The sequence below is a fragment of the Idiotropiscis lumnitzeri genome, chromosome 1 (assembly GCF_059441095.1).
Source record: "Idiotropiscis lumnitzeri isolate Australia: NSW breed Sydney's pygmy pipehorse chromosome 1, RoL_Ilum_1.0, whole genome shotgun sequence".
Classification (NCBI taxonomy): domain Eukaryota; kingdom Metazoa; phylum Chordata; class Actinopteri; order Syngnathiformes; family Syngnathidae; genus Idiotropiscis; species Idiotropiscis lumnitzeri.
The window spans coordinates 25711817-25728679 of NC_142391.1; the positions used below are offsets into that span (position 1 = coordinate 25711817).

The 16863-nt window shown below is 40.5% G+C and overlaps 1 protein-coding gene across 6 annotated transcripts in view; it reads right to left on the reverse strand.

The window, feature by feature from the left end:
• mef2cb (myocyte enhancer factor 2cb) overlaps positions 1 to 16863 on the reverse strand; it is a 201068-nt gene that overhangs the window by 58071 nt on the left and 126134 nt on the right. For 4 of the 6 annotated variants that reach the window (XM_088291989.1, XM_088291997.1, XM_088291979.1 and 1 more), the window contains exon 3: positions 7099 to 7201. The gene's annotated coding sequence lies outside the window, so the exon portion shown is untranslated. Of the gene's footprint in view, positions 1 to 1817; positions 2146 to 7098; positions 7202 to 14858; positions 15080 to 16863 lie in introns of those variants that run through there. The other 2 variants (XM_088291969.1, XM_088291961.1) reach the window with 2 other exon arrangements.

The following is a 16863-nucleotide window of genomic DNA, read 5'->3' on the forward strand; positions in this document are numbered from 1 at the left end:
AATTTAGCCTGCCGGGGGGCCCCAAAAAAAAAGAATTACCACTGTTGTCACCTATGCTGACTGCATTGGGCACGCTGATGATACATGCATGTACGCACGCACACACACATGCACACGCACACTCAAAGTTCTTGCTTTAAGTAAAGCCTCACTGAGCCCCCAGTGTACAGCAAAGTGCCCTGACAATCGGCTCAATGCCCCGGCCAATCACAGGGCCACGTGACCCTCTAATCCCTTTCTGAGAGGGGCAAGTGTGTGTTGTCATTGTTGGTTTTGTGAATCAGCGCCCAAAATCCCACATGATTTGTCCAGAGAGAGAAGAGGGGGAAACAAAAAGTGCTCAGGACAGTGTTAGGGTGTCTGAGCATTAAGGGGACAGGGCAGGCTTTTTGTCTATACATGTGTGCCTGCCTGCGTGCGTGCGTGCGTGCGTGCTTGCACGGGGTCCCTGAGATTACAGTGCTTGGCTGACAGAGTCCTCAGTGTGTAATCGTGGGTCCACATGCGAGCACTCACCTTCCTCTGAGCGGATTAAGCCAACGCTAAATCCCAAGAGAGCAACAGGCCAGACAGGACAACTTCATTGACCGTGGCCACAGGAGGGGGGCAAAGGGACTAATATTTGTCTTACACTAAAACCATTTTTACTGTAAAAAATAAAATAAAATAAATAATAATAAAATAAAATTTCACAAGATCTAATTGTATTCCGTATAATTTGAATCAACTATGTATTTAAGCACTTGAAAGGCAACTTTCAGGCTGACATCCTGTTGAAGACTTGGAAAAATAATTTAAATTCATACTTTAAATGGAATTTTTGCAGATTAGAAAATGTGCTGCTGACTGCAGCTTTCACAAATTACATTAACACGATTTAAAACAAAGGGTGCATTTTCTGTTTTAAATTAATTGTGTGTGTATATGTATAACAACCGCGAGTGTGAATGCAATACGGAACTTCTACGGCTGCTTTATATTTAACGAGACTGCTTTGGAAACTTACACATTTTCACATGACTCTTGTCAATTTGGGGGGGGGGGTATAATACATATAATTTAATTTGCAATGTACCGGCCATTGAAAGTTGACTGGTTAATTATGGTCAATTTATTAAGAGTCAGACTGCAACAGGTTAAGTGAACATAGACTGCACTACACTAGAAAAAAATTATGACAAATATATATTTTCCAAGTATTAAAAAAAATATTTTCATCATCATCACTTTTGGTAAGCTTGTCTGCAGCTTTATTAATATTTATTCATGCAATATCATATTTTAAATTTATGAGCAGGATTGTTCATGTAAAAATATACAAAACGATATTATTTTTGTAAATCAGTGCACCAATGTGTTTAAACAGAAAATTACTTACAGAGTGTTTGTCCATAATTTAGTTATTAGATTCAATTACAATTTCAAAAGGTGATCCAGCTTCCTTTCAACACTTTAAAGGACATTTCTTAAGCGTCAGTATATTTCCACATAAATCCAAGCTAACTTTTAAACTTTAAACTAATATATGTTAGATCCAATAAACTTATTTTTTTCCGAAAGCCAAATAAAGTGCGTCGAGTTGACTGGAAACGTTGAGGTGTGCGCCTGCATGTGGACACGGGGAGCCTAACTCTCCAAACAGATCATAACGATTTAATGAGCCGATTGTCACCGCAACTTTAACTTTGTCCAGAAGTGCGCGCATCACAGGAGTGGGGAATGAAAAAACAACTAAATACAGAAAAATACAATTAAAAAAAAAAAAGAGTACCACCCTTCTGTCAAAGGCGGCACAGTGCGCGCGCGCTTCTACTTACTTTAAGAAGCCAGAAAACGCATCCGTCTGGTGTCAATGTGGAAGAAGGTTGCGAACAGCGAGGAGCAGGTCCGCCGGTGGGTCGGGCTCCGGGTCCGGACGGGACAGCACAGCACAGCACAGCAAAGCACTGACAGGACGCGAGACAGCCGCTCGGTTTTAGAGGGCGGACTCGAGGGGCGATCGAGCGCGCACTTAAAATCCAGGAGCGCAACTTAGCAGAGGACGCCGCTGGGAGGGAAAAAAGTCATCTACAGTACACGCTGGGAGTCTCGACAATGTCACGGAGAACTACGAGCGCGTTCTCTCTCTCTCTTTCTTTCTCTCTGTCTCTCTCTCCCGCCCTCTCCCCCTCTCTCTCTCTCTCTCCCTCCCTCTAATCGCTCGATGAGCGTGTGCACATGCAGGCAGGCGAGCGCAGTAGAAAGTGTCCGTCGGTACCGCGAGGCCAGGTACAGACCCGGTGGATCGGTGCCGGTGGGTGGTGAAGGTGGTGCTGGTGCACAGTGGATGGAACGTGTCTGCTTCGGTCTGTTTGGGGGGGCTTGATGGTATTGTTTCTTTCTTTCTTTGCCTTCCTACTAATCGTGACAGAGTCTTTCCATAAGGGCTCTCTTCTATTTCCTCATAGCGCGTGGCTTTTTTTTTTTTTTTTTTGGTTTGAGTACTGAAAAAAAGGGGGCGGGATCACATTTGGACAGGACTTTTATGAAGGAGGCACGTCTGCCCTAATGGTTTGTTATAGCTCACAACCTCCCCACCTCATCTTCCTCACAGTGGAACTGTATTGAACGAGCCTTTATTGAGCCAAGGGACACATTTCATATTAGCAAAAGTCTCGAGCTAAAACCAACAAACAAAATGTGACAATAAGTATGTTCACAATTGTAAATGAAATTGTATTATTTATTTAATTTTTTACGGAGCAGTTTTACAGATCAATGGTTCTATTTGAGAAGCAACTTTCAAATTTTGGCGTGCATTTTTTATTTTTTGCAGGTCAATCCCAAACGCCTGAAGGAACCGTTTTATTCAACAATAAAAATAAGACACTGGCCTAAAACAAATAAACAATTGGTCTTTTCTTTAAATTAGCAGTTTTTGTTTCTAAAATTAGCATTTTGCGTGGCAGCAAACTCTATTTTCATGTCTATGAGCAAAGTTAAATCGATTAAAAAAAACGATTAATATGTCCATCCTACTATAATGTAATTTTAAAATGTATTGAGCAGACCTCAAAAGTCTAATTCAAAACTCGAGATTCAATTGTGAAAAAAAAAGAAACTTCACTGACATTATAAATATTTCATACTATATTAGTATACTTCTAACTTAATAGGCCACTCCTCCCAGGTGACGGAGGGCCTAGCGTACAGGCCATTTCCATCTTCAATTCAGTTTAGCAATTTTCTCTTCCGAATCCAGACACTTAGTAATTTGCCAACTATTTTGCTTTGCAAAGTTGGATGTTTTTCGCTTTAAGGCAGTTACAGCCTGACGTCTGGGAAATGTGTACTCGATCACCCCATTCCGGTGTTAAACGTGCTCGCCATGTCGACCGTAAGTTAACTCAGCTATTACCATGGCTTGTTGCATATTTGCTGAAGAACTTTACATTTGAAACCTTGTGCTTGACGCCGATACCATTTTGACCCCGAGAGTCCAATCAGTAGTGCCATAGCATAGAGTAAATGGTGCTTTTATAGAAATGTCATGTACAGATTTTGTCGAAAGTGAAACTCTGAACACCGTCTCCTCCCCCTCTCTGGTTGGTCCCCGTTCAAAAAGTTCCACCTCCCGCGTGGCGCCAATCATTGTGGAAGAAGGCGCTATCTGCATATGATAAGGCCTGACACAGACAGTAAGCATGGGGAATTAGCGAGTCCTTATCCATCCAACCGAATGATTTCAAAACATCCACTCCACTGCTGTGACGATAACAATTAAAGCAGCAAGTTTGCCACTTCAGATAAGCGCCAGACAGGCATCACCAAGGCTTTATGTACAAAGATGAATCCCAGATAGGCCTTGTAATAATCCTGCTCCATTATTTGAATACAATATTACATGGCTGTCAAAGGGAAGACTTGGAATCGTTCAAGTGTGTTCCATCAATGCCTGTTTGCTTTGTAATCGACCCACGTGTATAAAGTCATGAAAATAAAAGCCTTTCTAAAAAAATAACGGACTTAAAATCACATTGCTGCAACAGTGCTTTGTAATGGAAGGAGTTGAGCATTTTCCATTGCCATAGCAACCCATTTTAGTGATCAACATTGCTTTTCAGATGTACGTATATACCACAACGACAGGAGCGCCCGAGGAAAAAAAAAAAACACACATTTTCCTTACTGCTACTTTATATATTTGGTCACCATAATTGATTTGGGGAGAAGTAGTACAGTTTACTTGTAGTTGCCAAGTCTGCCTCACAGTTCTGAGGATCTGGGTTTGAATCTCACACTTTCACACTGACCATTATAAAGCCGTGCGGGGCATATACCAAATGGAAAATGCATTCTGAAAAGTATGGGTATGTCAAAAGTTGTTTGAATTTTGCCTCTACATAATGATTAGTGAATAAAGGCAATTTAGTTTCACAAACAAAAATGCTTTGTTCCACTTTCTGCTCGATGTCAAGGGTTAGGGTTTGCGAAGATACAAGGTTAGTGGTCTTAATCTATTATGGTAGGATACAGAGCTACGGACCAACCCCATAATCCTGAAAAATTCTCAACTTTTGCCTTATCGACTTTAATAGAAAGCTGTAAGCATAGTTTGTCAAAATAATTCACACATATTGTCGCTGTCGTGTGGAATCTTGCTCGAGTTATAAAACTCTGTACCATTCAAGTTGGCATTATATCTTTTATCCAGCGGTGGCCAAAAGCGGTGCGCTGGTGCGCATGAGCACTGCATTTTGAATAATCCGCTCCAGTTCAGTGTTTTTGCGCACTAGAATAACAGCTGAGTCAATCAGCTTCTCTGCCATCAGGCTATGCAACCTCAATTCAAAGTCAAGTCAGCCATCATAATGACTGCTTCCGAGGGCCGACTTTAAAATAAAAGCCAATTCCAACTTTTGACGTTTTTATTTTGAAGTTGACCCTCGCGGCACTTATCATAGCGTATGAACAACCGCTGTTGTGGTGGCTGCCTTGACTAGGCTAGCTCCAGCCGGTGGCCAAACACGTCGTAGGAGAGCCACCGGTCGAGGAGGTTATCTCTGAGTCGCTGTGCCAAGGCTCCAACAGACCGTCAAAATATGGACTTGCGGTCCGAGGTGAAAAAAAAAAAGAAAACAAGGGCACTGGACCGCTGCCCTAAGCTAGCTAGTTGATTACTAAGTCTCATACCGCAAATCAGAGGTGGGCAATTAATGCAAATGTGTTAAATATGAATTGAATGTATTTTCATAAAAAACATTTAGTAAGTGATATTAAAATGACATATGAACAGAATATTTATGATAAACCTTGTCCAGGTATGCCACAAGTCTTTAAGTTCATCCATGAGGTCGTGGGTCGGGAAAAAAATCATTTGATGACCACGTCAATATTGTTACGTGCACAACTGCTTCTATTGCTTTCATATACGGTTATCCACCAACAAATCACGTGCAATTGCTCTTTCAAACAGCTGAAAAAACACTCATTAATGAGGCTGCCATTGATTAAAATGATACTGAGTACACATCACAATTGGCAGTCCTCTGTATGTTCTCACACACTTTCTCCACCACACAAAAAAAGCCTTTGCTAACTCACAAAAGCAAATGGCTGTGTTTACATAATTCCGCCCAAGTTCTCCCTTTTCAGACATCTTTGACCACGAGTGACGCAATCAATACAACATAGAGCTGACTAGGCAGTGTAATAGGCAGAAAGTAATCCGTACCAAACTTACCTTTTTTGGCTGCCATGCTTCTTTCTGGACCACAGCATCAGACCTATCTACTTTGAATAAAAAATGGAATGCGAAATTCATGTAACCAAACTGTTACCATTTATAATTGTCTAAAACAAACCAAAAAAAAAAAAAACGTCTGGACACTCAATCTTGAGGGGACATAATGCTGCGGAGTGAGACTTTTAAAACACTTCACATGTCCAAAGGAGTGAATAGATTTGATCTTATTCTATTTTCAACACTTCAAATTGGTTAATAATGTGTAAAAATAGCAAGCGAAGCAGGGACCAATAGAATCGATACGTCAAAAGATATGAAATGTTATATAATTGGGCAGCAATGATATTTAATACTAATAAAAAACAAAAGAAGTTCTTGATGGACTGTTTTTAAGCGTGTTTAATAAATTAAAGTTGGAGAATTTCTAAGTGGCCTTTGTATACTTCAGCTCTTCTGTATGTGTTCCATGGAAAAAAAAAAGTTTGGACACCCCTGCTCTATGATCTTAATATCATCTCCAACCTGTACATGTATTATGAAAGAAAAGACGTCCCTTATGTGCCTCACTTGAGTAAGTCGACACCAAGCAGCGTCCTAATCTTTCCTTCCTTTCAAGTTCACCTGTGAAGCATACGCTTTGTGCTGCCTTCACCCATTTAGTCAGGAGGGGCGCGCGGGGCAATGCAGCCTATCAAATCAGTTGATAAATAAATCAAGATGTCTAATCTGCTTGACGGGCGGCCATTGCGTTTTTGTAATGCAACCTTGCTGGTGTCTGATGACCCGGGATGCCATCCTCACATCATCTGACCTTTTAATTTTTTATAGCAATTCCTCCGCCCTGCCCAGACCTACGATAAGATTGGTCAACAGCAAATTTTAATCAAAGACGGCGTCAGGAGTCGTTAAATGGATTTGGATGCTGATTTCAAAATTAGATTTCCTTTTTTTTTTTTTTTTTTGTAAGCACATGAGGTTGTTCTGATATTTTCATTTTGTTTTTAATACATATTTTAATGTGCGCTGCAATTTTTAGCTCATGGTGTCTCAGGGAAAAAAAGAAAAAAAATTGCTAGACTTACCCCTCAAATTGGAATAATTATGAAATATATTAATATATTGAAATGATCATTATTATTAATATGAAAATTTGAGAAGAAAATGGCAGATTCTGAATCAGAGCAAAAAAAATAAAATAAATTAACTTCAAAAGTTTACTTTCATCTCTACTAAAAATGTGTTCACATTATAATCAGCACACTTTTGTTGTCACAGTTCACAAACGCAATTTCATACAAACAAAGACACACACGAAGTCGCTCTACGGCAGCTCGACAGTCGGTCACTCATCGACGTGTGTCCTTGCAACATACCACGTTCAATGTTCCTTCATGTACCGTCGCGGATCTTTCTTAGCCTTTCATCTGGGAGCTCCTCTCAGTGTTCACAAGGTTTCAGATCTTCTTTGGTTGGCACCTGCAAAGAGAAGCAAAAGGAGCCAAGCGTGAGGAGGAGGGAGTGAGAACCTGTCACTAACATGGTAATTGTTTGCCTAGAAGTGTGCAGGAACAACATCATCAACAAATGCGTGTGTGTGTTTGTTAGTGTGCAACACACGTTCAAATTTGGCGTGTGTGTGTGTTTTAATGCATGAAATCATATAAAATACTACACTTTAAATACAAAATTCAGTTCCATCCAGATGAGAGTACCATGCAAAAGTCTGACGCTACCAGTAGATGTGTAGACGATAATGAAGACAATGACATGAAATTCTATATATCAACACACCCCTGTTTAAATGCAATTTGATGACATAAAAACAATTAAGACCAAGATAAATCATTTCAAACCTATTGTCACCTATAATTTGTGCAACTGGAATGGTAAGAAAAAAAAAAACATCTTGTGGGAAATAAAAATAAACAGCGGAGATAATTTCATTGCACAAGTATGCACACCCTCTCAGAACAGGGCATATGGCTGTGTTCAAATGGAAGTCAGCAGACACCTGCCACCATTGAAAGTTCCTCTTATTCACCTCAAATAAAGGTCAGATGCTCTAGTAGGCTTTTCCTGACGTTTATGCTTCCTCGCAGAATCCTCAAGGGTTTTGTCAAAAAGTATTTACGATTATGATATCAGTTTTCATTGCTATTTTTATGCTTGCGTGACAAGCATGTCAAAGAATAACGACACAATTCATTCCACGTGCATCATTTGTCGGTTAAATAAACAACACAGTTTGGCTTTACAGTGCTCTGACGAAGTTTAAAAAAAATGTCCACACAGATGTTTAAGGTTCGACAATGGCAACATCTTGAGTGCAGATTATTTCCAACATATTCAATGCAAACTTTTACAATCAATCTCTATTTAAATGCTGAAAAATAATCAAAGTGGCATTATTTATAATCAGAGTGCGCAGAGAGGGAGACTTGTGGCGTATTTGACTGCAGAGTGCTTTGTGAAGTCTAAACATTTTTTAATGAAAACATTAAAGACAGACTACTACGACACAGGGCATGTACAGTATTATGATTGAGATATACACACTGCATAGTTGCGTGCGATCAAACCAACTCGATGGTGGATTGAATAAATATACTTTGTGCAATTTATGTCATTCTGAGCCCAAGCAATCTTTCCTAAATGGAAAGTAATTACATTATAAGTTTGCCTTCTGAAACCTTTCCTGTCCAGCTCAATACATATCTGAGCCCTTGATTACATACAGTATAAATTTGAGCCAAAGCTCATTATTTAAAGCGTGAGTGTGCGCAAGTGCAGTTGACTGTCTCGTCAAAGTCAAATTAACTGTTTAGCAAAACAATTAGGTTTATTCAAACATGCAAACCTTGTTTTTACACACGTAAGGCGTTTAGGCAAGTGCAATTTTTGCAAGGTTTGGCGTTCGCTGTGGAGAAAAAAAAAGAGGGGGGGGTATGAGTGGACTGAACACACACGTGTGGTTTGCAGATAGCGATCTCACTTGGATTGTTAGTTAAGCCTCTCCTGGCAGCGACTTCACAGCATGTGTCACACACGCACACGCACGCACACACTAAACGGCTCGCCTCAAAAAATGCGTGTTTCTGAAAAAGAGGTGGAAAGAAAGGAATGTCTCTCCCAAGCAAAAAGATATAAACAAACACATTTCCAGGGCGATGCAGGAAGAGCACTGGCTCGCTCGCTGCAATCTGTTGTGGCGCTGGCTCACGTGAAAACACAAGCTGCCACTGACAGGAGAAGACGTCAAGCAGGCGCCGCCCTGGAGAATTAGCCGGCTATTACAAAACACTCACTCGTTGTTATGTGTCACACACATCTGAAAGACGCTTATCAAGTATTTACAGCTTTCCATCATCCTGTCTGTGCTTGCTCCCAATTGACTTTGCCACAAGTTTGACGCTGCCTGATGCCATTCAGAAATACATTGCGCTGGAAGCACATCAAACGGAACTGGGTTTGTACATAAGTGTGTACAGGCGCTTTCACAAGGCGCTAAATTTGCAACAGTTGCACGAAAAGCAATACCAGTATCGGGTATCGATACCATACCGCAATACAGTATCGGTATTCCTAAAAATTCTCCTTCACTGTACACACTGATACCAAATCACCAGCATGATTTATGACTTCCAGGTAAGAGCCAAGTTACCCGTGTGTGTGTAACTACTCTAAGCACACAGATGATGAAACCTTTAAGCGGCTTATGTGATTTTCTGTGCCGGTGGTAGGTTTTGTATTTATTATTATCATTATTATTATTATTTAAATTTTGCATTTTATAGTGTAATGTGCTCATAAAAGCTTTCGGCAAATATATGTAGCACTAAAGCTTCCGCGATAATATTTGGGATTTCTTGTCTTCAGACTTTTTTTTTTTTTTTTTTTTTTTTTTTTTTTTTTTTTTAAATGGGAAGACGGGATGTCCTCTTACCTGAAGATCAAACTGTGATTTGAGTTGCCTTTAAAGCAGTGCATTATTTTCTATTAAGACCCCCCCTGGAAAAAAAAGATTTGTCTGTAAAATTGTTAAAAACTGTATCCTTTGTAACAATACAGGAAACAGAAATGAAAGAAATATAAACTTACAAAAAAATAATAATTATCACTATCATTATTGTTTTTTATGTCAATAACAGCAAGTATTTGAAGTGCATCAATTTGCGTGAAATTGAAAAAAAAAAGCACTTTAAAAAGAAAAAATGATTTCCAGGTCAAACTGTGTTGTAGGTACACCTTACGTCTCTGCTAATTTGACACTTTCAATGATATATTTTAACTGTTATGCACTATAATTAAGAACGAAAGCGTACGGGCGGAGCGGTAAAACGCGGTAAAAAGAAGAGAATTTACAAACCAAGCAATTGGGATACTCTGTTAAAAAGAGGCTAAAATCTGATGCGGTACTGACAATATTTCACCACCGGCTCCAAAAGCCTGAGAGTGGACGTGGAAATAGGTTGGAATCAAGGAATAATAACAAGGTATGCAAATAATGAACAAATATTCTCAGTCAATATCCCATTCATTCGACGCCATTTTAGTCAAACATGCCGCTGATTTGATTACGACTACATTAGTGCGTGTGTGTATCCTCCATTTTATCAGCAACAATATGACAGCAACAACAATCTCGCGTCATCTACAATAGCAACTGGTGGTTGGTTGCAAGGAAAGGCTCAGTCAACAACATGACATCACATGCATTCCTACCATGGCGTCGTGCATTCAAATTAAGCAGGGGGATTGTGAGCGCACTGTTTTGGAATGCAAGACAAGTCACAAATATGGGAGTGCCAGATATTCAAACCTTCCAATATTGCCCGGCTTCCCCATCCATCAAGACCTAGAAAGAAGCTCTTGGAGGTACACTTTAAGACTAGTAAAATATTATTGCATTTACAGTATTTTCTGCACTGTCACATTTAATTTTTTTTTAATCTAGGACTGGATCTCATTGGGTTTTTGTTGCTCATCCTCCGTCACACCTAGCCTATATTCATATTACACATCCCTCCACCGCCCCTCTCAACTCCCCCTTCAATCCAGCACATCCGCCTTTGTTCTTGATTTTAGTCATTCAAAGCATTTTATCAAGCATAATTTGGCTCTCTTTATTAATCAGATCTATAATGAAAGTCAGGGCAATATCAGCAGTAATTATAGTTGCGGGGATTTTTACCAGTGTGCAGCGTAATTAGGTGAGAAAAGGTGACAAAAATCACTTAATTAAGTCATGTAGCCTCATATTACAGAGGAATAAAAATATTTCATAACACAGAAAATAACAATTTCAAGGAGTATTTTTTTTTTTTTGTGATAGGAAAGTTGCAATATAACTAATGGGATAGGAACGTTAGTAAAGAGGAAACGTAACAAATATTTGCCATGTAATTAATTTTGTAGTTGGTATCTTATAGACAAACTGCTTTTTAAGCCAATTTTAATAGCACATGGCTTTTTGAAGTATAAAGTCATTTGTATTGTTTAAATTATATATACATATTGTTGTAGGGAACAGAACGGTGCCCTGGACCTCGTCACCTGCGTAAAAAGGTATTATCACAGACCTCATAGCGACCCCTGACTGCGAGCAGTGTCAAACATGAGACAGCGGAGGTCATTTTGCATGTGCCGTGTTTAACCAACAGTCTTCTAACTGCACACCTTTTATGCATAATGGATGAGGCACAAGCCGAACAACAAGCTCTGCCTTTGTTCTGCGTGATGCTCCTGTTACATCACAGGAAGAGCCCCATGGTCCTGTGACCGAGTTGACTGGCTGCACCACAACGCCGCAGGGAGGGCTAGCCGGAAGCCGAAAGCTGGTGCTTCAACACTTTTTTAGAGCCTGCTCGTCTGAAAATATTAAGAAGAAAAAAATACAAATACACTTCTCTGTGTTAACCAGAGCAGTTCTACGTCAAATTACGATTAACGACCAACGTGGGAGGCTGGTTGCTCCATGTTTGGATTGTGTAACACTGTTGTAGATAGGTGAATGGGAGTAGATGTAGGCAGTTCCAATATTCAGGTTAAAAAAATATGTTACAAGCAATTTATAATCTACTTTTACTGTTATATAATCTAAAAAAAAAAAAAAAAATCAACCACCGCTAATCACATGTCATAAACAATTAGAGATGGAGGGAAGAAAAATGCCCCGATACTACGACACTGATACCACAGTGTCAGCTTCACGTATACCTTCCGGGCAGGTGGAGTAGAAACCATTCCAGCCATGTGGAGATAATTAACGGTGAACACGAATGACAACAATTTATAAACTGACTGCAAATTATTTGACTTGTCTGCAAAATAAAAGATGAACTCCGTTTGGGTGACGACAAATGTAGCAGGCCGTCCGACTTGGATTTTAAAGCCTTGTCACCCAATCCGCACTCTAATGAAGTCGCAGCGGATGGCGCGAGTCGAGGAAATTCTAAGAGTAAACAATGGTGTGATGAAGTGACTACTGAAGTGATCATTTGTCGGTCGTAAACTGAACTAAAGTGATCAGTTAATGGTGAAGCAATTCAGATGTTATTGGCCGCGGGAGGCAGAATTTAGCACCGAACTGTGCACAATATGTGTGTAATGACGAGGACAAAATGATAACGAGAGTCTATTGCCGACGTTCTGTGCGCCCAAATCTGGAAATAATTTATCATTAGAGGCCAAGTCAGTATTAAAGGCCAGAGATATACAAATCAATTTTATTAATCATTAGCTGGACACTATACATATTTTTTCATCTGTAAAAAGATATATTAAGTTTTGATTACAATATTTAATTTTTTATTGTCATTATTTGATCTTGCGCCGTTCAACGGTGATGCATCTCTGCTCTAGCGCCCTCTATTGACAAGCCGCCACATATTTTGTGCATTTTCTATCGGGTACTTTATGCGCAGTGGTTATTTGGGTTCAGACAATATCGGTTGCGGGATATTTTAAAGGCGCCACAAATCTCAAGGCGAACCTTTGCCTCGAACACAAAATCTAACGGTGTTACCACTCACAACAGTAACCACTACACAGCAGGTCCTCCTGCAGCTGTTGACCTTGACAATTAAAAATCACTCAGCATAGTGACGCTACTTCTTCCACAAGCTCTACAAGCACCTGATAGCATCTGACTGTGAAGTAAAAAAAAAAAATACTATGCATCTAAACGAGGCTCTGATGCGTGCGCGAGCGCAGCCTTCGCGACCGTGAACGCACGCTGGATCTCAGCAGATGAGCGTCTGCGTCTAAAGCTCTTTGTGCCTCCAGGATGGCCCCCCAACTCATTCTTATTCAGACATGATCAGAGGGGAGGCAGGCAACTGAGATTAGCGACAGATCAAACGAGCTGCCTCGCGCCAGCGCTTGTGTTTTGTAGATTTAGGCCGCCCCGGCGCGTTGCCGTTATATCATGGCGCCGGAGCGTCATACTGATATTTTTTTGGGCCTCGACGGAGCTCAAGGGGGTCGACGGAAGGGGAGTTTGCGTGCAGGAGGTCGGACGGCTGCTGGAAATGTTAAGACATGTTTAATAATAAGATAGGAGGGTAAAACAATGATATGATATGCTATTACAGCTTGAGGAAAAAAAAAAAAAAGACGCTTTGACTTTTTTTCCGTGCGGCAAAAGTAACTGCTTCCATATGTGGGGGCGAACAACTTTTTGGTAATAATTTGTCTAAAAATGAAATGTATTTTCGACAAGAACACAGTGTAACGACAGGCCTGCGTTCTGTCAGAGGCCTTTTAATACTAGTCAACAAACTACAAGCAAACTACTGCTGGACTGTATCGAAAGCTTTTTTTACATAAACGCCAGTCAAAACCTTAAAAAGCAGATGTGGATGAGATGATATTCCACTTTAGCTAAACAAGACTCACAGACATGCCTTTGAGATTTGAGTAAGGTGCAACTTAAAATAAATAAATAAATATATTGAAAAAAAATTGACAAAAAAATTGAAAACGCATTCTATGAATCTGACCTCTCTACAAGTCATATGATGATGTGAGAGTGACAAAGATGAAATGAGGTGAGTTTCCAAAGACGGAGGACAAATACGTAAGCAGGCGACCCCTCCTGCAGAGAGAGAAAACAAGAAGTTTCCTCAACTCGGCTGCCCATCAAAGCAGCGGAATTCAGAGGGGAGAAAAGCTAATAAGGGAAGACTGAACGGTTACTGTAAACTGGGTCCAAATTTCCAACTTCTCACAAACTCTCAAATGTGAGAGGACAGTAACAGTGAGTGAGGGAGGGATAGATGCACTCTTTCTGAAATTTAGCATTTCATCAAATCAAATGACAAAAGAGCTGTTGAAAAGGTTTTGAATAAATTTAACCACAAGTCAGTAATCCTGATTCTGATGATATCTAATTTTCTCCTCCAAATTAATCCATCAAAATAAATATAAATGCTTTTATAAAATCTGCTGTGTCAAAGATTTTCCTCGCCTCCAAACTTCATCTCAGTGTGCCCTTAAACACCAAACCCTGTGAAGCACATTATTATCGAAGTGCGTATCTTCTACATGGGGGGCTACCTTCAGGAAATGAGTCATTTTTAAAGCAAACAGCATGCTGGAGCTCTTTTCTCTCACCAATAGTTCCAGACTGTGAACGGAGATGTTCTAAGCAATTACACTTAAATGTGGCGCTAACCTAAACTGACTGTGAAGAATTAGAAACAGAGAAATAACACCATATTAAGTTACACTTTAACGCCTCCAACCATTTGTCTTACTTTGGAGGCATAAAAACCGGAGACGTTAAAAGTTTAAGGCGCACTTTTCCAGGTGCTTTAGTCACCTTCTCCCAAAGTGTTCAAAAGAGACGATTGACAACAGCTGGGACGAGACCACGCCTTCGATTCCAGAGCGTCTCTGGTATCGTTGCGCTGTGGCAATGAAAAACTCGAACGAACCAATAGTTTACCTTGGTCTTTTCTATAACAAAAGGCATGATTCACAAAATCTCGAATGATATGAACAAAAACATCCATTTAAATCAAACTAAACATTTCTTCAGAGGCTTAAATGTCATAATGATTGCCTAATCCGTTCACGAAGTCTTGACCAACTATAAGGTTTTAATTTCGGTTATTTGGGATGGACAACTTACCCGTGCCGTTTCTTTACTTCACCAGGAAGCTTCACTTTGCAAGACCAGCTGAGGCCAGAAAAAAAATTCTAATTAAAAAAGAAAAAAAAAACCAGTGAGGGCAAAAGGGGACAAATGTAAAACTACAAATACCCACAAAGCGCCCAAAATAAATGCCATGCATGTGATAAAGCCAGGCCAGCTGGCTTTGAATAGAAACCCCCGATTTGGGTTGTGCGTTTGCCCCCGATGTCTCTCCGCATCTGAGCTGAAATCAGGTGTACTTCTTTCCAGACACCCCCTCATCCCCAACGCCCCTACCACTGTCCCAACTCAATCCACCTGCTCCCGTCAATCACGCCTTGGGTAAATTTAGCCTTAGGCGGGGGATCAGTGGCAGCCGTGCCCCCCCCCCCCCCACACACACACACAAACCCCATACCTTTGTCAGCAGTGCCCATACATACTGTAGCCTGGATCACTGACCTTACAAGAATGTGACCATCGCCGGAGTGACAAACAGATGTCCCCCCCACCGCCCCTCCCTTTCCACCTTCACATGTTCCGAACTTATAGATGCCATTCTTTGCATTTAGTCATGTGCTTTGGCTAAGCACAGCCACGGTGGAATTTCTGAAATTGAATGCCCTTGAAGTCTTAAAATCTGAATACAACCAAAATTGGCCTCAAGAAAATGCTTACAAAGTTACACAAGCTGCTATTTTGCATGACGTCGCGCCACATAGAACAAACGGAAGCTCAGACTACTAAAACAGGAACTTACAAACAACCAGCCACAAAATTTAAGATCAAATGAACAAACTAGTTATTTTGGAGGAATTAGCAATATTGTCCGGGCTCTGAGACACAAGATAGATGACATTGAGCAAAATGGTGTAAAAGAAAGTGCTCAGCCTGAAGTACCTCTTGAAGTGGTCTTAATGGAACTGTAGCTCATGGATGAGCCAAAACTGCCCGAGATCCTGCCATGCCATTAGAATTAGATGAACAACTAAGAGTGGCTGCATGTCTTCTCCTTATACAAGCAAAGCCAGGGTGATGACAAATACAGTACATATTGCTGAGCGGCATCCCACTTCACATGAAATCCATCAAGAAAACACACTAGCCTAATTCATGTCCCAAATATGGGCAAGATTGTCTAGTCCTGTGCCCTATCACAGCCAAAACCAAACGCAGTGGGCCTTTATGCTAAAGAAAGGGATAACCCACAATGCTGTTCAATAACTTGAAACGGGCCGTAGTAATTGGGAGTAGGGCTGGAACGATTTATCGTTTTGGGACCAAAATCGGGATCTCAGACAATGTGATTTCGAGATCGCCAAAGCTGCGTTTTGTGCCCCACGCTCAGGAAGCAGCTCACACTACCCAGCGCTGTACTGATTGAAAAGAAAAAAAAGGGCGACTCTTGGTTTTTGACTTTCCACGAATCAAAGCCACGCAAGTTCCTAGTGCCTCTCCCTTCCCAAAGGATGCTAATTGGGGCAGTCATCAAAATTGCTATCATTTTGCAAAGTAGCAAAATTGATTTGCGAGATCATATATTTTTCCAGCTGCCTCACAAGGTTAACCACTTTTCTACGCTAATGACCCAAGTGATCGACGCTGCCAAAATCATGAATGAATAAACATTTCTTTCAGAACCTGCATCACCGAAATATGCGAATCATAAATTATCCAAGGCAACAGATTAGCCACCAATGATAGCATCTTATCTGGAGTCAAAATAACATGCAAAGTGGTACCCGCCTATAATTGAGTAACTATGAGCTCATTTAATCATGCATTTTTTTCCCCCCAAAGACGTACAGCAAGGCAGAGGAAACGTACTTTTGATTGTAACCTGATAAAAATCATACACCTCCATCCAAGACAAAAAAAAAGTTATGAGAAAATTGCTGACATCGCTGCTCCAAGTCATTTCGCCTGCTAAATGAAACATTCACTTGAATGCAATTATCATCAGGCTTAACACGCGCAATATTCCCCATGAATGTTTTCACAT